This window comes from Hypanus sabinus, unplaced genomic scaffold (genome assembly GCF_030144855.1).
Source record: "Hypanus sabinus isolate sHypSab1 unplaced genomic scaffold, sHypSab1.hap1 scaffold_860, whole genome shotgun sequence".
NCBI classification, from domain to species: domain Eukaryota; kingdom Metazoa; phylum Chordata; class Chondrichthyes; order Myliobatiformes; family Dasyatidae; genus Hypanus; species Hypanus sabinus.
The window spans coordinates 19,402-46,314 of NW_026781712.1; the positions used below are offsets into that span (position 1 = coordinate 19,402).

The 26,913-nt window shown below is 47.8% G+C and overlaps 3 non-coding genes across 3 annotated transcripts; 1 reads left to right on the forward strand and 2 right to left on the reverse strand.

Annotated features, from left to right (window-relative positions):
- Window positions 1-14,037: 14,037 nt before the first annotated feature.
- trnav-uac (transfer RNA valine (anticodon UAC)) lies at window positions 14,038-14,110 on the reverse strand. The gene has a single exon. It is a non-coding gene; the product is annotated as a tRNA-Val (tRNA).
- A 6,686-nt stretch (window positions 14,111-20,796) lies between these two features.
- Window positions 20,797-20,878, forward strand: trnas-uga (transfer RNA serine (anticodon UGA)). The gene has a single exon. It is a non-coding gene; the product is annotated as a tRNA-Ser (tRNA).
- A 1,589-nt stretch (window positions 20,879-22,467) lies between these two features.
- Window positions 22,468-22,539, reverse strand: trnae-cuc (transfer RNA glutamic acid (anticodon CUC)). The gene has a single exon. It is a non-coding gene; the product is annotated as a tRNA-Glu (tRNA).
- Between the last annotated feature and the right edge of the window lie 4,374 nt (window positions 22,540-26,913).

The following is a 26,913-nucleotide window of genomic DNA, read 5'->3' on the forward strand; positions in this document are numbered from 1 at the left end:
GGGGTAAATGAATAGTCTAAAAATAATACAGAGTTCAGTTCAGTTCAGTTTAAGTCGAGGTAGTTGTTGTTGTGACGTTGGAGAGAGAGAGTGAGTGAGATTTGAGCAGCTGCAGCAGGTAAACCTTCCGTTGTCTTCTTGTTCCGTTGTACTGATTTGCTCATTCGGTTATGACCCCTCCGTTCTTGCTGGACCGTTCTTCCGTGGTGGACTCGTCACTCTGGCATGAGTGGACACACACACAAACCCCCACCGGTCCTGCCGTCACGCTGTGAGCTTTGTGACCGGTCTCCCGATTCGTTCCTCAAAGCCCCCACCTTCCTATGGGTGCACAACACTCTTGCAGTGTCTCGTGACGTGTCTCCCAGTGTCTCAGCAGACCCGTCCTTTATCTCCCCTGACGGGGTATCAGCCATCCATCAACTGACCAGGTCCATCAAACTGGCCACACCCTCCTGTCTCAGCAGACCCGTCATTTATCTCCCCTGACGGGGTAACAGCATTCATCAATTGACCATGTCCGTGTTCATCAGACTGGCCACTCCCTCCTCTCTCAGCAGGCAAATGGCTTCACTCTGCTGTGTCAGCAGGGATCCACACAAACAGGCCAAATGTCCTTGGCGTTAAAGTCAACAATTAGCGAAAAAGCCATAATACTAAATCGTCCATTTTAATCCTTGTCTCTCTCTCTCTCCCATCTGCAACAGGATGCCACCCCCCCCCCCCCACCCCCATCCCTCTCTCTCTTGTTAGCAGCATAGTTCACAGAGGGGTCAACTCTGAACCCCATCTCCAACTGGTTTTCTCATCACACATAACACCCCCACCGTTAAAAGTATTTTGACCGGGGTAGGGGGGGAATTCAATAGTAGGGCACATTACAGAATCTAATATAATACAGATGCGGTCATTAACCAACAGAGTAACACAGATATAATTTCAATTCTAACATCTAGATAAACAATCAGCAATTACAGTGTCAGTTCCCTTTACATGTTGTATTTTAATATCAAATTCTTATAACGCCAGACTCCAACTTAATAACTGTCTATTTTTATTCTTCATATTAGTCAAAAATACCAATGGGTTGTGATCAGTATAAACTATCAATGGCTTCTGTGCCGGACAAATGTAAACCTCAAAATGCTCATAGTGACCATAATTCTTTTTCTACAATATCTCTGATGCACATTGAACTTCCTAGAGAAATAAGCCACTGGGTGTTCAATTTCCTCCTCAGCTCTCTGCAGTACGACTGCCCCTGCAGCCTCGTCACTTGCGTCGGTTGCCAGGGAGAAGGGTTTCGAAAAGTCAAGTGCTTTTAACACAGGGTGGTAACATAGTACAGTTCTCAGCCTCTCAAAGGCTTCTTGGCAAGGATTGCTGCACACAAACGTTTCATCCTTTTGTAAGGGCTTTGTAAGAGGGAGGGCAATATCCGCAAAGTTCATACAAAACATCGGTAGTACCCCCCCCCCCCATTCCCAGAAACCTTCTTAGTGCCCTCTTATCAGTCGGCACGGGAACTTCAGAAATGACCTGTACTTTCGCCTGTACAGGAGACAGCTGCCCCTGTACTACCACATACCCCAGGTATGTGAACCTGGCATGGCCGAACTCACTTTTGGCGAGGTTCACTGTGAGATTGTCTGCAGATATTCGTTTAAACAGTTCCTCCCACAGCCTGAATGTGCTCGTCCCACTTATCACTCCACACCACGAAATCGTCAATGTGAGCCCCTGTGATCTTTAATCCTTTAATCACTGAGTCAATCATTCTCTGAAATGTCCTTGGAGCGTTTTACATTTTACTCATATAACCCTGATGGAGTGACAAACGCTGAAATTTCTCGAGCCTGTCAGCTAAAGGAACACACCAGTATCCTTCTAGCAAGTCATTCTTGGTGATGTATCTCGCCTTACCCACTTTATCAATGCAATCATACACCCAGGGTATAGGGTAAGCATCAGTCTTTGTGACGGCATTCACCTTCCTGTAATCTGTACAGAACCTTACACTACCATCAGGCTTCGGGACAACCACGCATGGAGATGCCCATGCTGAGGAAGATTCCTGATTAATACAAGCAGCTAGCATATGTTCAATTTCTTTTTCCACCAGCTTGCTCTTTTCTAAATTCATCCGATAGGGGGCTGCTTAATAGGCTGGGCTGAAGTAACAATAACATCATATGTTGTTCCCTCACATCTCCTCGGAACGTCTGGGCATAAATCTGCATGCCGGTTAATTAGTTTTGTCAGCTGTTCCCCCTCTCCAGGCTTCAAATGCTTGACCTTATCAGCAAAGTTGGCCAAAATAACAGAGTCCTCTTGTCTGGTGGGCACTATGTTTATCTATTCAGATGCTCGGGCCCCTCATTATCAATCCTTACAGCCTCGTTTGTTTTCGTGACCGCACCGACTGGCACAGCTTTTGAATCACGGTAACCTTTCAGCACATCAACGTGTACCAACTGGCTCGGGTTCCTCCTGTCAGGGCTTTCGATAACATAGTTCAGCGAGTGTATTTTCTTAATTACCTTGTACGGACCTTGGAAGTTCGCCTGTAGGGGGTTGGTCACTAATGGGAACAGAACCAAGACCTTATCGCCCACTTTAAATACCTGTTCACGTGCTCGTCTATCATACCACTGCTTCATTTTAATTTGGGAGTCTCGCAGATTTTCCTTGGCAAGGTCACATATTCTGCTGAGCCTCTCTCGGAATTTCAAAACATAGTCAATCACATTGACATGCACTGTCGGGTTAGACCATTTAACTTTAAGTAAGGCCAGAGGTCCCTTAGGCCTGTGACCGAAAACAATCTCAAATGGGCTAAACCCCACAGACTCATCAATTGTGTTCCGCTTAACCCTATGTACCGTTTCCCTTCCTCCAAAGTGTCCACCTAGGGGTATCTTGTGGGCCAGGGTCAATATGTCGTCCCGAGGAACCTTTGGAACCACCACCTGGTGTACCACCGCCCATTCCTCATCTGCCGGCACGGTGGTCGGCCTCCACTTTCTCATTAATACCCCCTCCTTCATATAGTAGCCCATTGGTTCCTTAAATCCCGCTTCAGAGAGAGCTTTCTCCTTCAACGCCACAAGCTCCTCATCACGTCTCTGCTCTTTTATAAGTTCCTTCCTCGCCAATGGTAAATCCACCACCTCTCCTTACTCAGCTCCACTATCCTCTTTCATCTCATCCTCTAACCCCTTCCGATACAGGGTCGGTAAAAACGTCTCAGCTAAATCCACGTCTGCTGCAGACACCTCAGCGCCTTTTCCAGCCGCCCTTTTCACCGTGCTTCGGGTGACTGCGCAGGCGGGATAAACTTCAGAATCTGTAGGCGGGTCCTCAGCAGCCACAAGCTTACTCGTCAGCTGAACTGTTAAATTGACTTCACCCTGACTAGGTGCCAATTTAATATTTACCACACTATCATTAAGCACTATCATTAAGCTTAGAAAGACCATGTTTACATTCAGAAAGTTCCCAAACAGTCCATCAATTCCGCTTTTTCGACCTTTACTTCGATTCGTCCCCATAGTAACCCAGACAGGTGGTTTCTCAAACCCAAAACCAAAACAATTCTTGTTCTCTGTATTGTAATCTTGAACAACAGCCCCTTTCTCACTGTGGTCCATAAATTTCACATCACCAGCTTTCATCTGATCACTAACCTTTTAGAACACCTTCTAACACAAGTGACTGAGAATCCTCAACTTCCACTGGTGCCAGGGTTAACCGATTACTCACTGAACCAAGTCCATCTGACCCAAAAGGACTGCATTCCTTTTTGACCAAATCAGACACCTCAGACCTTTCCCGAGTTTCAACAACAGTACCCTGTGAACCCATAGGTACCACCATAAACTGAACACAGGCAAACGGGACACCTGCCTCTTCTAGGCTATCAATACCAGTCCCAGTTTCAAATTCCAAATTCCCCTGATCCTCCCAGTTACTCTCTGGGCAACTCACATCGGGAGTAAACTCAACCTTGCGGGTTAAAACAACCTCGTCTGCTAACCCAGCAGACTCCCTCAAGGTAGCGGCATTCTTTTCATCTCGGACTGCCCTTACTTCATCGGGAACACACTCCTTAAAATTTTCAACTACAACCAACTCTTTCAGGCAATATAAATCATGAGTGTCCAATACTGGACCTTCAGATTGCCACATCTTCCTCTCGAATTGTCTCTGTCTTTCCCTTCCCTCTCTCTGTCTCCGTGCTTCTTCCACCCTTAACTTAATTATCTCATCTCTTCCAGACAGGTCTGGACCTCTAGAGAAAAAATTTCTACCTCCTTTTCACTAAAGCACTTAGTAAAAATATTGTGCTCCATTATTATCATTGGGAGTTCCCCCTTCGTCATACCTGTCTGTGGCTTAAGTTGCAATGCATTAACAACTTCCCACAACTCATCCTTCTTACCTTTCCAAAAGCCTACAGGGGCTGGACCTAACAGACATCCCTCAACATCAAAATCCATCAAATCCAATAAATCAGGCAGACAATTCAACAGGTTTGAGTGACATTGAAGCTTGTGGAAGGAAAAAGCGAGATTGCTTTGGCTCAGTCGGCTTTAGACCAGGTGAGAATCAGCTTCTCGTGCTCCTTGTTAATAACCTGAGTAAATCAGTTTTTCAGTCCCGGGATTTTGGAGATGGGTTTGCTGGGCGTGCTGTGGAGCGTTGGTGAGAGTATGGCCTCCCTGAAATATGAACCATATTAGATTTTTTAGAAAGTGAATGCGGGTCACCTGTACATGATTTAATAAAATCAGTTTGAAAAGGAATACATCGTGTGGTTATTTATTAGTTTTCACAGAAGGTACTCAAATATTTACGCGTTGATCTCTGACTCCTGTAAGGGCTGATTTCCGTAACTAGGCATACCGCGGGGTAACATCGAATATAATGTCTACAGGATCAGGAATAGAAGATCGCCTTCTATTGCCGACGGGTGGCTGGTCAATTGAGGAGGTTCTGGTACAGCTGAGCGGAACTGCCGATCACGAAATAAATTGAACCACACAACGTAAGCTAAACTAACACAAGATCTTTTGAAAGGCGATGTAACTTATTTCCAACTTTGCATTCTTGTACTAATTATTCGAAAAGTTTTTGTCCCTCTTTTTCGCTATTTGACATGAAACAGTTTGACAGATCGGGAAATATGGAATAAGGGTGTTATTGACCGTAGCTCTCTGATGTTTAACAGAGATCCAATGTTGAGTGCAAATAGTTTGGTTTCTTTAACATTGAAATGAAGCTTGTCTAATTCAATACTGTGTTCCATCCGGCCCATTCCGCGCATTCGTACATTTTATTTCTACCTTGAGCTAATTCTTATCAGACACAAACGAGACACGTTCAGTTACCAGCATCGGGATGTTTTAAATGAGAATCTTTATCTTATTATCGAACTAAAAGCGCGGATCTTTTACAAAACGTTGCCTGTTGTAAGACGTGTACGAGCTGGAACTGAGTTCTACTCATGGGAGAAAGCCTTAGATGATCTTACATTTGTCTTGATCAATTCACGGATAAGCGTCCAAGGAGACAGTATCAACGTTTTCAACTCTGCCCTGAAGTTAGTTTGGGTGGCTGCATAAATACACGTGTTTGTACAGGAACTCATGTTCGTGAGCAGAGCCCCGGCTTGAGCAGCGATATATCGGGCAGAGTTATAGTCGCGATCAAAATACATGGTTATGCTGGCGATAATATCGGTCACTGCCGACGGCAACCAAAATAGCATGAAGCTGCCCGATACACAGAACAGTAATATGATGCTCTTTTTTCTGTTCTCCATCTCCGGGTCACGTTCAATCTTACTCTTATGGGTTCGGAAGCCCCTCCGGGATTTGCTGGTCACTAAGATATGCCTGGCCGTCATCCCGTTAAACAGAATTATTAAACCGGATGCGCACAGGTTTTGAAAGGATTTGAATCTGCTGAGCGCGACAAACGTTAGAGAGTTGAAGATGTCCAATTTCGGGCGGACACCCCACGAAATATTTCCAATTATTCGTTGAGGCTGAAATGCAAACAAGAGGGGTATATTCTCCAAGCAAAGCCCCGCCAGTATTACTGCTGCCAGGATTCTGGCTGTCTTCACTCTGCAGTATTTTGTTTTAAACTTCTGACAACATATGGCAACATATCGATCACAGGTGAAGGCCACCGTGTACCGCCGTGATAATTCCAGAGTGACCGCCAGCACGTAGATCGTGGCTTTCAGGACTTCCGTATAATGCAGAAATGAACTGGACAGGCGGAATATTAAAATCTCATAGACAAGGACATTGATGAGAATGACCGATAGATCTGACACAGCCATCATCGTCATGTAGGCAGAGATGCATGTGGAAAGACCGCATTTTCCCCGGGACAGAATAATAATTGTTAACAAATTAGCTGCAACAGAAAGAAACACCAGCAGATAAAGACATCACTGAAGGAGGAAAAGAGGGGAATCTTACAACTTATTTCTGAAATATGTTCGGATGTATTTCTGTTTAGTACGGTGGTCTGAGAGTGAGCAGAGGCAGGACGGAAAGGCACTTCACAGTGTGATCTTCACCGGCTGGAAACGGGCTGAGAAACAGCCCGTGTAATTTACTGGGAGCCTGGGTAATGTGCCGCCCTGCAGGAGGATAAACCAGGTTACCATTGTATGGTGAATGGTAGGCTGTGAGGTGATCCGCATAAAAGGAACGGAGCTGTAAATACAGATCCGTCATTCATTTAAAGTAAAACACTGGGAAGACCGGGTGGCACAGAGATCATTTTGCACATCGGCCATCACACATCAGGACTCTGAGCACTGGGATTGAGTCATTGAGTTGAAGTTATACAATACGTAATTGACGCCCTCCTGTGTCCAGAGGAATGTCTCCTCACCGGCCGTGTGGACACGGAACGATACAGCGACTATTGAGCATCTTGTTTAATGGACACATTGCGGCGCATCTTCTGATCATACTTCATAAAAAATAACAGTGTCCTGCCGAAGGCCAATAGCTGTTAGACACTGTATTAATACGACTTACCGGGTAAACCAAACACCGCTAGAACAGGGTAACAAACGTCTTTCACCTGTAGGATCGCCGGTCGATTCATGTTCGATTGCTTGAATTATCTCCCGTTGTGCAGTTCACATCAGCGTGTGACTCGGACCACGATACCCTGCTAATTTATAGGGAATACGAATTCTCCGTCACGGTTAAGCGGGTTGTGCAATGAATGACGTTACTTACAGCCGATGAACAAACAAGGGTTGATGTTCCGCTCCGGTGCCACCTGTTCCCCAGCTGATGGACTGAGCAGCTGGATCATGAAGCTCCTTCATTCACATTCCACAACAGAGCACCCCCCCCCCCGAGGGAGTGATGTCAGCGCTCCCCTAGCCCGTGGAGAGCATCGCTCCAGGAGGGTCCTTTCGTTATCCCACAGTAACTCAATGAAGAGGTCCCGCTCCGTTTCGTAACTGCACTTGCTACACAGCGTTCTGCTGATTCCCACTGACTATAACATTACTGATGCTGCGCTTCACTTTACTTTTCACAGAATAATTCTTCAATAACTTTTCCCATCATGGGTCCAGTCTAATGTCAACCCGTTAGTCTCTGTCTAACCTTACAGGCTGTGATTCCTTCCTGAATGTGACGTCATTGAAACCAAACAATTGATGCAGCATCCCGGCAATGGGGTAGTGACGCGACTCTAACGTCACTGATGATATATTCTGTTATAGCTGGTGGAGAGTCACTGTTATATATGATATGGTTACTCCAAACAAGCAGATATAGATCACCTCCATCAGCACTGAAAATGCTGATATTTAAGCGTTTTGAGCCGCCTGTGCCTCCACATTGCTTCGGTGTGGGGACCGAAGCCGCTTGTTCCCAAGAAACTTCTCAGACTTCGTCGGAGAGATTACAAAGTTGCACCTTCACTGGGCAATCGACATTACCAATGAAATACAAGAGGTTGCCAGGGTGATTTTGCTTCCGTTGGCAGAGATTAGTATGACCCGAGTATTCGCTACGATATTCAGAGTTTAAAAAGCCATGTGGAAGATTGTCTTACACCTTTCATGTATAAAGTATATGGGTGATAAGGAACTTCCTACATCATGCACTGTTGGAGGTAGTGAGACACTGAATGCTGTTTTTTTGTTATGATCTCATACATTATTATATACAAAGTTACCGGCTCAGTGCAGGGACCGGGGATTAATGTGCTTGAGCGGAGCGATGTCGGCGCCTCAGAAGGAGTCAGACTACAAGTTTGAGCGGTGATGCACATTGAACACTATCAGTGATCCCCACTCCTGAGAAGTACATTTTGTAAATTAGATAAATTCGCGCAGTGTGGTGATGAACCACAGTGTGTATGTGCGCTGGCAGTTATGTAATACGAAACGAGAGTACGCCAGCAACCAGGCAGATCGGCCACTGTCCGTGAGATAATTTCGACAGGTCATCAATGTACACATGTGTATGTCGGAGTACATCGGAATTAGGTCGATGATATATGATATTCTGTCTGCCTTCGGAGCTGAGGTAAGTCAAATGTCAGGTCCATCTCACTGGCGGGGTTATTTACATTAAGTAATTCTCTACAAACACATCGTGTAAATCAGCACGATCGCCAATTTGAGCATCAGCCACCCTCAATGTGCTTCATCATTCCAATAGATTCAAAGTCTGTTGCAACTGCGAAGACATCAAATTTCAGGAAGTATCGGCGTTACAGGGAAGATACCAGCATGCATTGTGGACTGGCTGACGGACAGGAGGCAGCAGTGGCTGGCTGCCAGGAATTAGTGGTGTTCCTCAGAGGTCAGTATTGGAAACGCTACTTTTCCAACTTCTGTCAATGATTTGGATAATGGAATTGATGGCTTTGTGGCAAGATTTTCAGATGATACAATGATAGCAGGAGGAGTAGGTACTGCCAGGGAAGCAATGCGATTACAGCAAAACTTAGACAAACTACAAGAGTGGGCAAAAATGTGGCTGCTGGAATACAGTGTGGAGAAAAGAATGGTCATCATTTTTGTAAAAGGAACAATAGTGTGGACTGTTATCAAAATGGATAAAAATTCAAACTTCAGGATGCAGATGAACGTAGAAGTCCCCATGCAAGACTTGCAGAAGGTTAAGCTACAGGCTGAGTTTGTGGTAAAGAAGGAAAATGCAATGCCAGCATTTACTTCAGGTGGAACATGATAAAAAAGCAAGGAGATAATGCTGAGCCTTTATGAGTCAGTTGTTAGGCCGCACTTGGAGTGACGTCATCATCTATGAGCCCCAGATCTCAGAAAGGATCTGTTGTTATTGGAGAGAGTCAAGAGGACATTCACGAGAATGATCCCTGGAAGAACTGGGTTGGCTTATGGAGAGCGTTCGGCAGTTTTGGGTCTGTATTCACGGGAATTTAGAAGCATACACGGGGATCTCACTGAAACCTAACGAATTTTGAAAGGACGAGATAGGGTGGATGTGGAGGGGATGTTTCCTATAGTGGGGGTACCCAGACGAGGACATATCCTCAAATTTGATGGATCACCTTTTGGAACAGAAGCAAATGGGATTTTCTTTAACTAGGGAGTAGCGCGTCTGTGAGAGCTCTGCCACAGACTGAGGTGGAAGCCAAGTCCGTGGGTGTATTTAAGGAGGAAGTTCATCGTTTCCTAATGTGAACAGGGCATCGAAGGATGTGGTGAGAAGGCAGGTTTATAGAGTTGTGTGGGATCCGGGGTCAGCCACGATGAAATGGCGAAGCAGACACGATGGGCTGAAGGGCCTAATTATGCTGATGGTCTTATGGTCTAAAGATCGCGTCAGAGTGAATTATTGAAATTGTTCAACACTCAAGTTCAATTTAAAGCTGAAGTGCAGATATATTCGTATTGTTCTGTATGCATGTATTCAGCTAAACGAAACAGGGACCAAGGTGCAAATCACAGAACATATATCACGTACAGCACGTAAAATAATATTAAAGCAATATTAACAGGTAGAATATGCTGTAGTTATGAAAGTTGACATAAAGTGCATATACGACATGTAGTTTGCTACGGATAAATCCCTGCAGCAGCAGACAGAACAAACCAGGCCGACTCAGAGAAACGTTTCAGACTAAAGGAATTTATTTATACGCGATATCACGGAGAGCCTCTTTACCGAAGAGCCGTGCTTGGGGGCTTTGTTTGTCTGGCAGACCCGCTTCATTATATGGACGCAGAGTACGTGACTAAAAGCACTTAACAGGAGCATTGCTTGACTTTGAACTTAGGGGTAGATTTCAACAAACAACGTGACTTTGATCTCAGAACTTGATTGCAACAAACGAGAGCTTTACGTAGATGCGGGGCCGCAGCATCTTTCTTGAATGACTTCAGTGAATTCCAAGACCTGCAAGAAATTTAGATAAATTTTAAGAGCATTCAGAAGCGATTAGGTTAACCCCTACATACCCAAAGAGTCTTAAATTCTTCCACAATTCCCTCGTTGTTGATGCTTTCAGATCAACACTCCTCATGAGGTATTTCCTCGTCTTCCTCACAGGTGGCTCAGATCCCTCCGGAAAGGGTATTTCGCTTAATGCGCATTCCCCTCATCATCTGGTGTATCATAGGCTCTTTTCATTAACTGGTCACAATACAATCACAATGCTCCAAATACACAGCACCCTAAAACACATATCATTACCACTATAATTATACCATAGGTAATCCAGCTTGCCCAGTCAGAAAACCATCCCTCTATTATTTCCCACCATTTCGTTTCTGAAACAAAATAATTAAACTGTTTCCCTATCTTCCTAATCTCCTTAATCTTTCCCCTGATGTGTTGACTGAGGTCAGTTATGTTTTCTGAGGCATCGGGAATAAAAGTACAACATTCCTGCCCTACCGCGGCGCTTGTCCCTCCTTTTTCGGCTCAGGCTAAGTCCAGGGCATTTCTCTTTTGCAAGGCTACCATTCTAAGGGCAACTACCTCTGTTGTTAGGTCTTTCAGTTGCGTCTGCAGGTCAGTGAGGGGCATCGGCCAATTTCTCTACAGCGGTTGCCATATTAATAATTACTCGCGAATTTCGGGCCACATCATATGAGGGAAATGCTATCAACCAAAGCCTTTCACTTACACTTATCCCTCGCTTACTTCGCCTTCAAAAAGGATTTTGCGATATATCTTCCACAGGATGCATGGAGGGCAGTATATAGACCAGATTACAGCAGCCCGTCCAATTTCCTGCGGACACATTCCCACTTCCGCCTGACGGCCCTGGATGCCAAGGATGAGCTCTTTCCCCACATCCCCAGTAAGTCCCATTTGGAGTGTGCCGAGCAGGACCCATCCTCCGTTCGGTACAAGAGCTATTACCCAAAAATGTCCCATTTCCCCCGCCGTATTACAATGTCAAATCCCATTTACAGTTTTCTGTGCATTTACTAACTCGAAGGAGGACATCCCTTTTCCCTCCGTCGGGGTAAGGAGGTACCATCAACTGAAACAGGTACATCCACAATCCCCTTCACTGTCATCACTGCCAATCTCTCGTTCTAAAGCTGGAACAGGATGTGGTAAATAGGTTCACACGTTGCACAGAGAGCATTTCGTTTCCGCACATGGGGACCCCTTCCCGGGACATTCACTGGGCGACATGCGGATGTATCTGAACACACACCCATAAAAACATCTGGCTTGTCAGCTTCATGCTTTCTTGTATTTTTACACACACCCAACAGAGTCCAACTCTTCACCACAATGACTGGCATAAGTGTGACATAAAGACAAAGATGTATTTCCAGACAAGGCCACACTGACTCCCCGCATTATCAGTCCCCATAAAAACATCTGACTAGTCAGCTTCAAGCTTTCTTGTCTTCCAACTCCTGGTGCCGTTTGCACCTCGTTGCATAAATCCATTCTCCTTTTCCTTCAATCTTCACCGCGGTACGGGTCCGCTTTTTCTGGCGGACCGAGGGTAGGTGTTCAGCGAAAGCAGGTTCTCCCAGTGGCCACACATTTTAATTCCACGTCCCATTCCCGTTCTGATATGTCTATCCATGGCCTGCTCTGCTGTCAAGATGAATCCACACAGGTTGGAGGAATAACACCTTATATACCGGCTGGGTAGCCTCCAACCAGCTGGCACGAACATTGACTTCTCTAACTTCTGTTAATGCCCCTCCTCCCCTTCTTACCCCATCCCTGACATATTTAGCTGTTGTTGTTGTTTTTTTTCTCTCTCTCTTTGCCCATCACTCTGCCTGTTTTCCATCTGCCTCTGGTGCTCCCCCCCCCCACTTTCTTACTCATGAGGCCTCCCGTCCCTTGATCCTTTCCCTTCTTCAGCACTGTATCACTTTTGCTAATCACCTTTCCAGCTCTTAGCTTCATCCCAGCCCTTCCGGTCTTCTCCTATCATTTCGCATTTCCCCCCTCCCCCCACTACTTTCAAATCTCAGTATCTTTCCTTTCAGTTAGTCCTGACGAAGGGTCTCTGCCCGATACACCGACAGTGCCTCTCCCTATAGATGCTCCCTGGCCTGCTGTGTTCCACCAGCATCTTGTGTGTGACTGTCAATATACTACCCATCTGTTCCGTAACGTCCAAAGGCGAGGTGTTATTTTCCAACTGGACTCCACTGATACCCCAGGATACATTTTCACTGATAACTTTTCAGTGGCATATATTTCAAACATTTCACTTCCACCGTGGGGATCCCGGAGTAAAGCATCACTGGTAATTACGTTGCCGAAATGTTAAACAATATAATTGTGGCTGGTTTGATCAGAATGTCCGGCCGTAAGACTTTAATAAGGTGATAAAGTTAAGAGTGTAACTGGAGAAAGATCGGGAGTTATTTCGGAGTAACTCTACACGGGCTGCGCGTTGAATCAGGGGCGGAGCGTATTCCGAGATAAGTATTTATTCCTGACGTTGACGTTACGGATGAACCTCCACGGCCAGTTACTGACCCTTATGCAGGCGCGGAATATTTCGCCCACGTTTTAATTTTACATGGAATCACAACCACTTCAATATATTGAAATGGACCGTGATCCCAACTCTGTACCGATATGAGATCTCCCACCATCACCTCGTCTCAAAACTAAAAGGTACCCAGTTTTCCTGTTCTACATTACCGTCATTATATAGGGAGATTTTTACCACACTTTTCGACATTCCCGCAGAACTACGATGTCAGAGTTGTGATCAATTCTTCCTCCTTGGACCTTTAACAGGAATGGAATGAGCGATACCAGTGGTAAGATACTTGACTTCTGTCTGCGCTGCAATATCACCGGAAGATCACAGATTGAAAGTTTTAGGTGTTGATGTTACCAACTGTTTCCACAGTTGTAACTGTACTGAGCACAAATATTTGCGCGTCTGACGTGTGGTTGCTGTGGTGCTGCTCGCGACAGAGAAAACAAAGAGAAGCAGAGAGATTGAATGCATGTGAGAGAAAGAAATAGAGAGAGATGGGGAGAAGCAGACTGAAAAGGTGGAACCTAGAATACTGTGGTGGAGAATTTGAACGGAGAGTCTGTATGGTGAGACGAGGACGGAATGGAATACAGGGGTGTGGAAAACGAAAGAGATTTGATATTTTAAAGTAGGTTTGAAATTTTGCAGCACAAGGTTATTTCTGATGCTTCTCTGGATGGGAACATTTGAGGTGTGAGCTTCGTTGAAACCACAATGCATCCTCATGCGACAATACATGACAATAGGGTTGAAGGCTGATTCCCCCGTTACGCAGTGTACGTTATCCACGAACCTCCTTAGGTTTAAATCCCTTTATGGTCTCCTGTCAATTAAATATAATTTCTATTAATTCTTCTTGCTTTAATTTACCTTTGCCAGGTTTGAAATACAATGCGCTACTGCAAGAAAAGAGAATGTTCATTATTTTTACACCTGGATGCACATGACAGTAAACTTGAACACAAACTGAAAAGTTGAGTCTCAAGTTCATTTGAAGCACTGAAGCCCAAACGATGTTTCTGCCCAGGATTGAACTGGGGACCCTTCGCGTGTAAAGCGAACGTGATAACCACTACACCACAGAAACCGTGCAAAGCGCTCAATGCTTTGCGCTCTTGAGCAATGACCCGAGACATCGCCTCCCCGCCCTGCTCTGAAGTACAGCAATAAGTACAAATCATTGCCCACTGTTCCTTTCCGTTCTCAGTAACACGTATTATTAGTTTAGGAACTTATTCCCTGGAGTATGGGTATAGGTAGAGTGTTACAGGGATGTGGCAGTGGAACGAACCCAAGTGCTGAACACGGGTGTAGAATGGGTGGCAAGGGAGTCATTACCTGGAGTCTTGGTTTTCGTAGAGGATTCAGGAAAGATGCTGGATTTGTAACTGATCTTCCTAAGAACCATGGCACGAGATTACTCGTACACGAGTCGACCAGCGAACTGGCAGCTCCTAGTTGTGGTCACAGGATATTTACACTGCATTTGCTGATGGAAAGCAGGTGTTGGTATTTAGTGGAAAATGGGAATGATTGGGAAATAAACGACGTGTTTGAGGCCCAATTCCGGAGGAAGAGAACCAGGAACGAGAAGGGATCGTGGCAGTAATCCCCCGCCACACGATGGGAGGCTCCGTGCGATCCTCCAGGCCTGTCTGAATTGTCCCGATGAAAGTCCTGGATGAGGGAACGGTCTAAGCTGAAAGAGCGGGGGACCCAGGAAAGCTCTTCTGGACCCTTCCCAGTCCACTAGGTATTGGAGACACCTGCCCCTACGTCGTACATCCAGTAGTCTTCGGACGGTGTATGCCGGATGTATGTCGATGATACGGGCAGGTGGGGGAGTCCCAGGTGGGGGACACAAGGGGCTGACGGAAACTGGCTTTATCTGAGACACTTGAAAAGTTGGGTGGATGCGCATGGACCTTGGCAATAGTAGGCGGACCGCTGTGGGATTGATAATCCTGTCAACCTTGGATGGTCCCAGGAAGCGGGGGGCGAGTTTCCTATGTTCGTTTTTGAGCAGGATGTCCTTGGAGGAAAGCCACAACATCTGCCCAGGTTGGTACCTCCGGCGCCGGAGTCCGGTCTCGGTCGGCTGTCTTCTTATTTCGATTTGTTGATCTGAGTAGGGCCGCGCGAGTTTCCTCCCAAAACTTACGGCACCGATCAATATGGTCCCGAATCGACGGTACCGCAATCTCTCCTTCTTGCGCAGGGAACATCGGAGCTTGGTACCCAAGGGAGTACTCGAACGGAGAGCGCACAATGGCAGAGTTCACCAGAGAGCTGGGGGCGTACTCAACCCACGGGGGGTGGTCGCTCCAGGTCTTGGTTGACCCGTTCCGTCTGCCCGTTCGACTGGGGGTGAAAGCCGGATGACAGGCTGGCTGATGCACCTGAGGCCTGACAGAAGGCTTTCCATACCTGTGAGGCGAACTGGGGATCTAGATCGGAGACGATATCCGCGGGGATTCCATGGAGGCGGAAGACCTGGCGGATGAGAAGACCTGCGGTTTCTTGAGGGGAAGTGAGTTTAGGGAGGGCCACAATGTACACCGCCTTAGAAAATCGGTCTACCACGGTGTGGACACTGATGGTTCCGCGGGAAGGGGTAGACCAGTGACGAGGTCTGGGGCGATGTGTGAGTAGGGACACCAGGTACAGTTAGAGGACGAAGAAGACCCGCAGGTGGTCGATGAGAGAACTTTCCCCGGGCACAGATGGAACGAGCCGAGACTTAAGAACGGGTGTTTCCCTCCGTGGACGGACACCAAAAGTGCTTCCTCAGGAGAGCCAGGATCCGATCACTCCCGGGGTGTCAGGTGAACCGGGATGTGTGCCCGCATTGGAGAACCTGAGGCCCGATGGGGACCGGCACGTACAGGCGATCGCCGGGTCCGTTACCAGGGTCCGATCACTCCCAGGGTGGCAGGTGAACCGGGATGTGTGCCCCCATTGGAGAACCTGAGACCTGACGGAGACCGGCACGTACAGGCGATCGCCGGGTCCGTTACCAGGGTCCGATCACTCCCGGGGTGCCAGGTGAACCGGGATGTGTGCCCGCATTGGAGAACCTGAGACCTGACGGAGACAGGCACGTACAGGCGATCGCCGGGTCCGTTACCAGGGTCCGATTACTCCCAGGGTGGCAGGTGAACCGGGATGTCTGCCCCCATTGGTGAACCTGAGACCTGACGGAGACGGGCACGTACAGGCGATCGCCGGGTCCGTTACCAGGGTCCGATCACTCCCGGGGTGGCAGGTGAACCGGGATGTGTGCCCCCATTGGTGAACCTGAGACCTGACGGAGACGGGCACGTACAGGCGATCGCCGGGTCCGTTACCAGGGCCCGATCACTCCCTGGGTGGCAGGTGAACCGGGTGTGTGACCCCATTGGAGAACCTGAGACCTGACGGAGACTGGCACGTACGGGCGATCGCCGGGTCCGTTACCAGGGTCCGATCACTCCCGGGGTAGCAGGTGAACCGGGATGTGTGTCCCCATTGGTGAACCTGAGACCTGACGGAGACAGGCACGTACAGGCGATCGCCGGGTCCGTTACCAGGGTCCGATCACTCCCGGGGTGGCAGGTGAACCGGGATGTGTGCCCGCATTGGAGAACCTGAGACCTGACGGAGACCGGCACGTACAGGCGTTCGCCGGGTCCATTGCCAGGGTCCGATCACTCCCAGGGTGGCAGGTGAACCGGGATGTGTGCCCCCATTGGAGAACCTGAGACCTGACGGAGACCGGCACGTACAGGCGATCGCCGGGTCCGTTACCAGGGTCCGATCACTCCCGGGGTGCCAGGTGAACCGGGATGTGTGCACGCATTGGAGAACCTGAGACCTGACGGAGACAGGCACGTACAGGCGATCGCCGGGTCCGTTACCAGGGTCAGATTACTCCCAGGGTGGCAGGTGAACCGGGATGTCTGCCCCCATTGGTGAACCTGAGACCTGACGGAGACGGGCACGTACAGGCGATCGCCGGGTCCGTTACCAGGGTCCGATCACTCCCGGGGTGGCAGGTGAACCGGGATGTGTGCCCCCATTGGTGAACCTGAGACCTGACGGAGACGGGCACGTACAGGCGATCGCCGGGTCCGTTACCAGGGCCCGATCACTCCCTGGGTGGCAGGTGAACCGGGTGTGTGACCCCATTGGAGAACCTGAGACCTGACGGAGACAGGCACGTACGGGCGATCGCCGGGTCCGTTACCAGGGTCCTATCACTCCCGGGGTAGCAGGTGAACCGGGATGTGTGTCCCCATTGGTGAACCTGAGACCTGACGGAGACAGGCACGTACAGGCGATCGCCGGGTCCGTTACCAGGGTCCGATCACTCCCGGGGTGGCAGGTGAACCGGGATGTGTGCCCGCATTGGAGAACCTGAGACCTGACGGAGACGGGCACGTACGGGCGATCGCCGGGTCCGTTACCAGGGTCCGATCACTCCCAGGGTGTCAGGTGAACCGGGATGTGTGCCCGCATTGGAGAACCTGAGACCTGACGGAGACGGGCACGTACGGGCGATCGCCGGGTCCGTTACCAGGGTCCGATCACTCCCGGGGTGGCAGGTGAACCGGGATGTGTGCCCCCATTGGAGAACCTGAGACCTGACGGAGACGGGCACGTACGGGCGATCGCCGGGTCCATTGCCAGGGTCCGATCACTCCCGGTGTGGCAGGTGAACCGGGATGTGTGCCCCCATTGGAGAACCTGAGACCTGACGGAGACGGGCACGTACGGGCGATCGCCGGGTCCGTTACCAGGGGCCGATCACTCCCTGGGTGGCAGGTGAACCGGGATGTGTGCCCGCATTGGAGAACCTGAGACCTGACGGAGACAGGCACGTACAGGCGATCGCCGGGTCCGTTACCAGGGTCCGATCACTCCCGGGGTGTCAGGTGAACCGGGATGTCTGCCCCCATTGGAGAACCTGAGACCTGACGGAGACGGGCACGTACGGGCGATCGCCGGGTCCATTGCCAGGGTCCGATCACTCCCGGTGTGGCAGGTGAACCGGGATGTGTGCCCCCATTGGAGAACCTGAGACCTGACGGAGACGGGCACGTACAGGCGATCGCCGGGTCCGTTACCAGGGTCCGATCACTCCCGGGGTGGGAGGTGAACCGAGATGTGTGACCCCATTGGAGAACCTGAGGCCTGACGGAGACCGGCACGTACAGGCGATCGCCGGGTCCGTTACCAGGGTCCGATCATTCCCGGGGTGGCAGGTGAACCGGGATGTGTGACCCCATTGGAGAACCTGAGACCTGACGGAGACGGGCACGTACAGGCGATCGCCGGGTCCGTTACCAGGGTCCGATCACTCCCAGGGTGTCAGGTGAACCGGGATGTGTGACCCCATTGGAGAACCTGAGACCTGACGGAGACGGGCACGTACAGGCGATCGCCGGGTCCATTGCCAGGGGCCGATTCGTCCCGCTGGGCTTCCTTTACCTTAGCCTGGATCTCCCAAGTGAGGGTGGCCACACTCAGGATGGTGGGAGGATCGTCTCGGGAATGGAGGTGATATCCGTGGAGTCATGCTGGCGGGAAAGCGCGACCGACTTCCCGTCCTTGGATCCTGGAAGGTACATGAGGGTAAACTTGAACCGCCCAAAAACAATGGCCAACGGGCCCGGCGGGATTTCAATCGCTTGGCGGTCTGATTGTGCCCCAGGGTCTTATGGTCAGACACACTCGCAGAATAAAGAACTCAGGGACCAGAACTGTCTTCGAACCCGTCACTCGCAGAAATAGAAACAGGGACGATGATAGTCCTCGACCCTGTTACTGGCAGAAAAGAGCGGCGACCCAAGTCTGGAGCGGGCCAGGTGGATTGGAAAGGGGCACTAGCATGGCTGAGAGAAAATCCACAATGGTTGGTGTTTTACGGGTTAATGGGAAAGGTGCATCCTAAATAAGAATAAATATTGGAAAGGGCGGGTGAGGCAACCATGGCTGATACCGGAAAGTAAAGACAGCATAAAGCCAAAAGTGAGGGTTTATAATGTAGCAAGCATTAGAGGGAAGCCGAAGGTTTGGGACGCTTTCAAAAATGGCTAATACTGGAGAAAATACCTTTGTTCAGACATATGAATATTAAAAGGGATGCGAGAATGGGTATCAGAAAGCTGGAAAATGACGCGGAAGAAGCAGTAATGGGGCGAAAAGAAAAGGGACGAACTAAATGGATATTTTGCGCCAGGTTGCTCTGTGGAAGACTCCAGCATAATGGCAGGCAGCGAGAAACACGTGTCAGAGGGCATCAGTGAGAGTGGATGTTATCACCTGGAGAAGGTGCCCGTGAAGCTGAAAGGACAGAAGTTAGATGTCATCGGGACCAGTTGGACTACACCCCATGGTCCTGAAAGTGGTAACTGGAGAGATTCTGTAGGCACTCCTTCACGTATCATTATTTACATACAACAGTTCCATAGCAAAGAAAGCCCAGCAGCGTCTCTACTTTCTGCGAAGGCTGAGGAAAGTCCATTTACCACACCCCGATCCTCATCACATTCTACAGGGGTTGATTGAGAGCATCCGGAGCAGCTGCATCACTGCCTGGTTCGGAAACTGAACCATTAATGATTGCAAGGCCCTGTAGCGGATAGTGAGGTCAGCTGAGAAGATTATCGGGGTATCTCTTCCCGCCATTACGGACATTTACACTACGCGCTCCATCCACAAAGGAACCAGCAATATGAAGGACCACAAGCACCGCTCCTACAAACTTTTCTCCCTCCTGCCGTTTGGGAAAAAGGTACCGGAGCATTCGGGCTCTCGCGACCAGACGATGTAACAGTTTCTTCCCCCCAAGCTATCAGACTCCTCAATACACAGAGCCTGGACTGACACCTTACTGCCCTATTGTCTTGTTTATTATTTATTGTAATGCCTGTACTGTTTTGTGTACTTCATGCTGTCCTGGGTAGGTCTGTAGTCTCGTGTCGTTCTATTCTGTGTTGCTTTTTACGTAGTTTACTCTAACTTTGTACTGTGTTATGTCACACCATGGTCCTGAAAAAGTAGTCTCATTTTTACTATGTACTGTACCAGCAGTTATGGTCGAAATGAAAATAAAAGTGACTTGACTTGATATTCGAGAATAGATGCTGATGACTGGAGAATTATGACTGTCACTCCACTCTGAAAGAAGGAAGTTAGGCTGAAGAAAGGACAATAAAGGAAAGGTAGCCCGACTTCAACGTGTTAGATAACTCAAAAGATTCCATGCAGTTTGAAGATCAAAGACAGTTGAGGAGAAAGGGAGGAGATTTGTCAAATAGATCATCGTGCGGTACGGTGATGCACCTTGGACGAAAGGATAAAAAAGTCTCTAAATGGAGAAGGTTTTCAGAAATCAGAGGTGCAAAGAACCTTGTGCAATATTCCCTAAATGTTTACTTCCAGGCTTAGTCAGCGGTAAAGGAAGTCAAATACAATTTTAAAATTCGGTTCAGGAGGAGTAGAATATATAAGCAACAATGTACTGTTGACATATGTCCGTCATTATAAACCTGATTCTGATCCCGACCTTTATCCCCAACAATGGAAATCTCCTTCATTTACGATACTGACGGCAGTGTTATCGCTCCACATTCACGTTCTGACGTAACTGTGTTGGAACAAATTCCAAAGCTGTCGAATTATACTATTTGTATTGGAATAATGAATCACCTTTTCCGTTACCGAAAATAAATCAAGTACAACCATTACTTCAGTTGTAGTACTACGGTGGGTGCAATGAAAGTTGATGGAGCTGCGATGGCCGAGTGGTTAAGGCGTTGGACTTGAAATCCAATGGGGATTTTCCGCGCAGGTTCGAATCCTGTTTGCAGCGCTCAAACTGCAGCGCCAGGGAATAGAAGCCTCACTGCCAACAAAAATTTAACACCCTTGCTGCTGTCTGTGTTCAGTTGACAACTACGTACCAGCCGGCAGATTTACGCTCATTGTGCAACTTTCATTTCTATTACGACTCTGATCAATCCCCCTCTGGGCAGCTTAAACGCTTTGTAGTTTGCAGCTTTACCGACTTGTAAAACTAAAAGAATCAAATGCAGAGAACGGATATTTCAGCGTCAGTGTAAAGAAGTGGACTTCATCCTTTCACTGAAGTGGGCAGCACGGTCTCTGAAAGTGAAAAGCTTTCGCCGGTTTCATATCCCTCATTGTACAGACTCCCCATTGCTCTTTTGTCCAGCGAGCGAAGCCGCCTATTGCCATAAACAAATCGGTTCGCTGACCTTCCGTCAAAATCACCATCGCCAATTGTCACTGAGCGGTGTAATTGTCCGATATCAACAAATCTCGTCAAATGACGTGCAACCTACCTAGCTCCCATTCGTGTATGCAGATGTCAATCCACCGTGTTATCCAGTTGCGGAAAGTGTTTCACCAAGTGTTGTTCCCTCCCACAGACTGACTGCTTCTGCATCCACAAAATCCCGTCAATACCGAGCAAAACTCAGTACAATGTCCCATTATATAACATTATTATCAATATGCTTCTGATCGAAGCTGGGGGCGCGGTCAGGGCGTCGAAATAAAGGCGGGCGACAGAAGTTTATCGCCTCTCACCTGGGGAGACGGTAGAAGATTTGGTGGAGGTGACCGGCCGACTTTTGACGGGCAGCTGCTGTATGGGGGGGGGAGGGAGGATTGAGAAAAAGTCTGGGCCAGCCTGATCTTATTGAATGCCAGGGCTGGCTGAAAAGGACTAGACACTTCCCTTCTTTCTGTTGTCTGTCTGTTTAAAGAAAAGGAATATACAGCCCTTTCTTGGGCCTGGATGCTCTCCCGTGGATATAATAGTTCGCAATATATGGCATCAGTTTGCCTGAGGAATCATTTCCAAGCCTGAAACTGGCACAAGATTGATATCCTTCTTTTGTTAATGATGCAGAATTGTACAATTTATGCGTTGCGTACTGTCTGTCTTTTCGAGCCTGCAATGATGCTGCAAGTGTTTCACTGTACCTGTCCTTCACCGTCCCTGTACACACGGCAATAAACCCGACTGGACCTGACAACACTCACTGAGATTTGAGCAGTGATGACCCCGGGCAGATGAGTCAAGGTGATGTCGGCAAACTGAGTGAGCAGGACCAGAGTCCAATATGGGAAATGTATGGTCACCCGCTTCTACAGAGAGACAGCGTCTCTGAGTGGATTGAGGTGCAGTGAGGAGTGAAGAAGATCAAATCTACATTGTATCGATTGCAAGTTATTGTCTGTAAGACCAGTTTTATTGAGACTGCACCTGCGATATTTTTCTCAATGCCATGTTCTGCTCGTATATTTTGTGGTTTTATGGTGCTGAATCAGGCGGATGCAGGTAAGCATAGACAGGAATTGGGTTCTTGTGGAAGCAATGAATACACAAAATAATTTAAAATAAGCAAATTAAATAAGCAGGCAATATCTTAATTCCCTGACCGGGAATCGAAACCGGGCCGCGGCGGTGAGAGCGCCGAATCCTAACCACTAGACCACCAGGGAGGCTGATAAAGTTCTGACTACAACAGTAGACTACTACAAAACCAGCAAAATATGAAACAAAACCTAAAGATGAATAATAATTAATAAATGTGATAAATATTGTCACGAATCTACTGCTCAGCACTTTGCAGACCGCGTGCTCACCCAATGCTTCAGTTTAAGAAACACTCTGGACTCTGAATGAATCAGTGGGAAACACTCGTTCTCCAGTGTCTTTATAAAGATGGTAACATTCAGAATCTCTTATGAGCCCTGGTTCGTTTTTGTTTCTGTCTGTCGCCTCGAAGCAATTCAGTACTCTGCCCTCCGATTCCCGTGGCATTGTTGCCGATACATCTGGTGTCTTGTTCCTTACCCTCCGCCTGGGTGGAGGTAGGAGAAAGAAACCCAGACGTTCAGAATGCACGAAATATGGTCTGGGGATGGAATGCTGGGCTTTTTGATCGTGCTCTAACCGTGGTTGAGTGTGCGGGAGCCCCTGGTACTGAGGATGATGTGCTGGTGACAAATTAGCTTAGATTTCTTTAAACAAGCCTGATAGAAACCCCCGCAATTATTTGAAAGTCCTCAGGGTAGGCAGTTCCTTGTTTGCTGGTCGCGGCACTCAGTACATGGTTTGCTTGCTTAACATCTGCTCTGGCGGTATGTGAAGTCCCGTCCGGATCAATGAGGAGAACCTCTCGGTAAGCAGCACCGACAGAACTCAATCATTGGATGTTGTGTTTAGGGGAATAAGAGTGCGGCAAGACCGCTATGTACGGACAGCATGAAGAGTTAGTCATGAAACAACACAGCCGTTCCACACTACATGAAACAGAGAAGACAGCAGCCCCTCATTTCCCTCCGAAACTGCAATGTTGCGCTGACGTAATGCATCTTGTTTTCAAGTAATTGGCCTTCGGCTAAGAAGATGCCGGGCAGGGGATGCTTCATCGCCCGTTGATTTAGTCTGGCTTGAAGTCTTCCGAACCGACCCCTTTCCCAGCGTGCCATCGTGAATCTTTGGATTTATAAACAAATCTCAACATTCCTAAAGCCTCATCAATAATGCAGACATCCCGCTCTTACTGGAGCCTACAAAATGCATCACTCGGCACTTCATCTCTCTCCATTCTATCCCCCTCCTGCATTCTCCCGACACCAAACACCTGACTCCGATCTCTCTCCCCATCGAAATTCTTTCACCAGCCTCCGATCAGGAACAGGAATATTAGCGATAGACAATATGGACCAGTGCGCAGTAGATCATGTCTAACCAATCTCACAGAGCTTTACAGGTAGTAATCTGGAACGGTGTTGAAGGCAAAGCTGTGGATGCCGTCTACAGGAACTTCGGCAAGGAATTTGCAAGGCTCCGTGTGGGAGGATGCTCGGGAAGGATCAGTCGCTTGGCTTTCACAATGAGGAAGTAAATTGGATTCGCCATTGGATACGTTGGGGAAGCTAGAGTGTGGTAATGGATGATTGTCTTTCTAACTGAGGACCTGTAATGAGTGGAGTATCCCAGGGATCGTTGCTGTGCCCCTTGTTCCTTGTCATCCATATCCCTATCTGGATAATAATGTCGTTAAATGGATCAGCAAATTTGCCGATGTTAACAGCATTACAGGTGTAGTGGACAGCGGGGGAAGAGTACCGGAGCATAAAGCGGGAAAAACGGGTTGAAAATTGTCAGATCGGATTTAACACACACAGTCCTGGACCCTGGCTGGTACGACACAATGAGAAATAGGGCACTGAGGAGTACGATAGAACAAACGAATCTGGGAATACAGGTCCATAATTCAATGAAAGTTACGGCGAAGGTAGACATGGTAAAGCTTTTCGCACATTGGCCTTCCCGGACCAAAGAATGGAGTACAGGAGTTGGGATGTTACGTTGTTACGGTTTACGGCTTTGTTGGGGCCCGAATTGGAACATTGTGAGCTGTTGAGCTCAACTACCTGCAGGAAAGATGCAAATAAGATTGAAAAAAATGAAGAAAAAAATTACACGACTATTGCCGGGACTGAATGTTTTGAATTAAAAAGGAAAGATTACATATGTCAGCACTGTATTCCCGAGCGGGAAGAAGACTGTGGGGAGATTTGATAGAGGTATACATCATTAAGAGGCGTATAGACAGTGTAAATGCAAGCGGGCTTTCTCCACTGATGTTGGGCGAAAATACAACTGGAGATCATGGGTGAAGGGTGAAATGTGAAATGTTTAAGGGGAACATGAGGCGAATCTTATTCACTCAGAGGGTCGACAGAATGTGGACAGTGCTGCCAACGCAAGTGGTAATTGAGATTCCGATGTCAACGTTTAAGAGATGTTTGGAGAAATACACGGATGAGAGGGATATGGATGGCTACGGTCCGGGTGAGGTCGATGGGAGTAGACAGTTTAAATAATTCCTCAAGGCCCGAACTTACTGAAGACCCTGTTTCTGTGCAGTGGTTCCTTATGGCTGTCTGACTGTATATCTGGGTTAGAACCTTAGTGTCTCACAGCACCGACCAATCTAGAAAGTCGGTAATACTGTTCGATCCCTCTGTCCTTGCACACACTGAAGCATGGAGACTGAGTTAATGGATGGTTACAGCATGAGGAGATGGAAGCTTTGGAAATTGTTTATTTTGTATTTTCCGACTGTCTGCGATGGTTTTGAAGGAAGACAAGTGTGAGTTCAGATATTTGCTTTGCCTTCGCTGCGTTTTTAGTATGTGTAGTTTTGTATATTTCGTTTATTAATGATTTTAGAGGGAGACAAGGATTCCACACCGGCCATGTGGATTCAGGGTTATATAGATCGAGAAATGAGCGTATCTACACTCGATGCAACAAAACCACGTTTCAGAGGTAAATTGGCATTAGGATAAATTAGTGTGTACTGGAATTGGGATTTTGGAAGGCTGGATCTTTTAATAAGCACCGGAAGCTGCTGCTGATCACTTTAAAATGCTGGTTTCAAGTTGTCGGGCTCCATCAGACTCGCAATAGAGTTGCAAAGTGTACCAGAATTTCAACTCTCCATGCGGAAGACGGATGTACTTTGTCTTCCAGCCAGAATTTACTCTATCTACTATATCATCTTCCTACTGTTAGGAAGCCAATTCTGAATCAACGCAGCCAGGTTTCCTCGACCCCATGTCTCCTCACTTTCAGAATGAGTCCACTATCGGGAACTTATCAGACAGCAACAAAAATTAAAGGACCCACATCGACTGTTCTGATTCAACTGTTAGTTTTATTTTCACTTTCAGATAATTCAATCTGGCTCATTAATGACAACATACCATGCTTTCTCTCCGTAGCCAGACTACGTTTCTCCAAATACGCATAAATTCCCTCTTCAATAATCCCCTCCATTAGTTTACCCACTACTGATGTAAGACTCCCTGGTCTATAATTCCAACAAGTATCCCTGTTATTTTTCGTCAACAAATGAATAACATTTTCCACCCTCCAATCACCTCGTTCTACTTCCGTAGTCAGCGAAGACACTAATATCCTATCCAAAAGCACAGCAATATCGGAGTTCGCCTTCCAAAATTACCTGTACAATATCCATTCCGGCACCGTCGAATCATCTATCATAATGTTTTCCAAGTTTCCAGCGCATCCCCTTTCTCAGCGTCGGCATGTTCGAGCATATCTGCCTTTGGACGCTCTGTTAACATTGATCAATGTATTCAGTGAGGAGATTCACCCCGTCCTTGGACTCCAGACACAAGTTTTCCTCTTTTGCCTCTGATTTGCCCACACTCTCTCTAGTCTCCTTCTGTTCTTCACAGTGCAACCAGTCAATGATTTCTCCAATCCCCCTATCACTCTTTTAAGTCCATTGTTTATTTCCTTCCTGTCTCCATTGTGACTCGCTATAGCCTTACCTGATCCTTTCTTCCTGTTCTGTTAGCACCGGTCTTTCTTCCTCTTGACGTGGTGTTCCAACGTGGTCTCCCAGGGTTACTTTACGCTCTCATCAGTGAGCCAAGCCTATACTGGACCCCGTGTAAGTGCCCCAGAAAGAATCCACACATACCTGTTGCGCAACACCCCGAGTACAATGTCCCTTCCTAAACTCCTGCCAGGTAGCACCATAAATCGCTGACCCCTAATTAAACACATTCCATATTCTCTGGTGCTATCCCTGGGCAAGGTAACTGGTGGGGAGTTCGCCATGTTGATCTGAAATGCGGACCCGCGGAAAGATCTGTCACAAGACCCGTTTCCTTTCCTAATATTAGATCTGGTATGGAATGTTAGCTAGTCAGCCTTTATTCTTATAGAGACATGAATCTTTCCTGAACACAAACGAGAATTTATGCCATTCCTAAACATTTTAACTTAGGTAGGTGCCAAAGACTATCATGGAAGTTGTAGTTGCC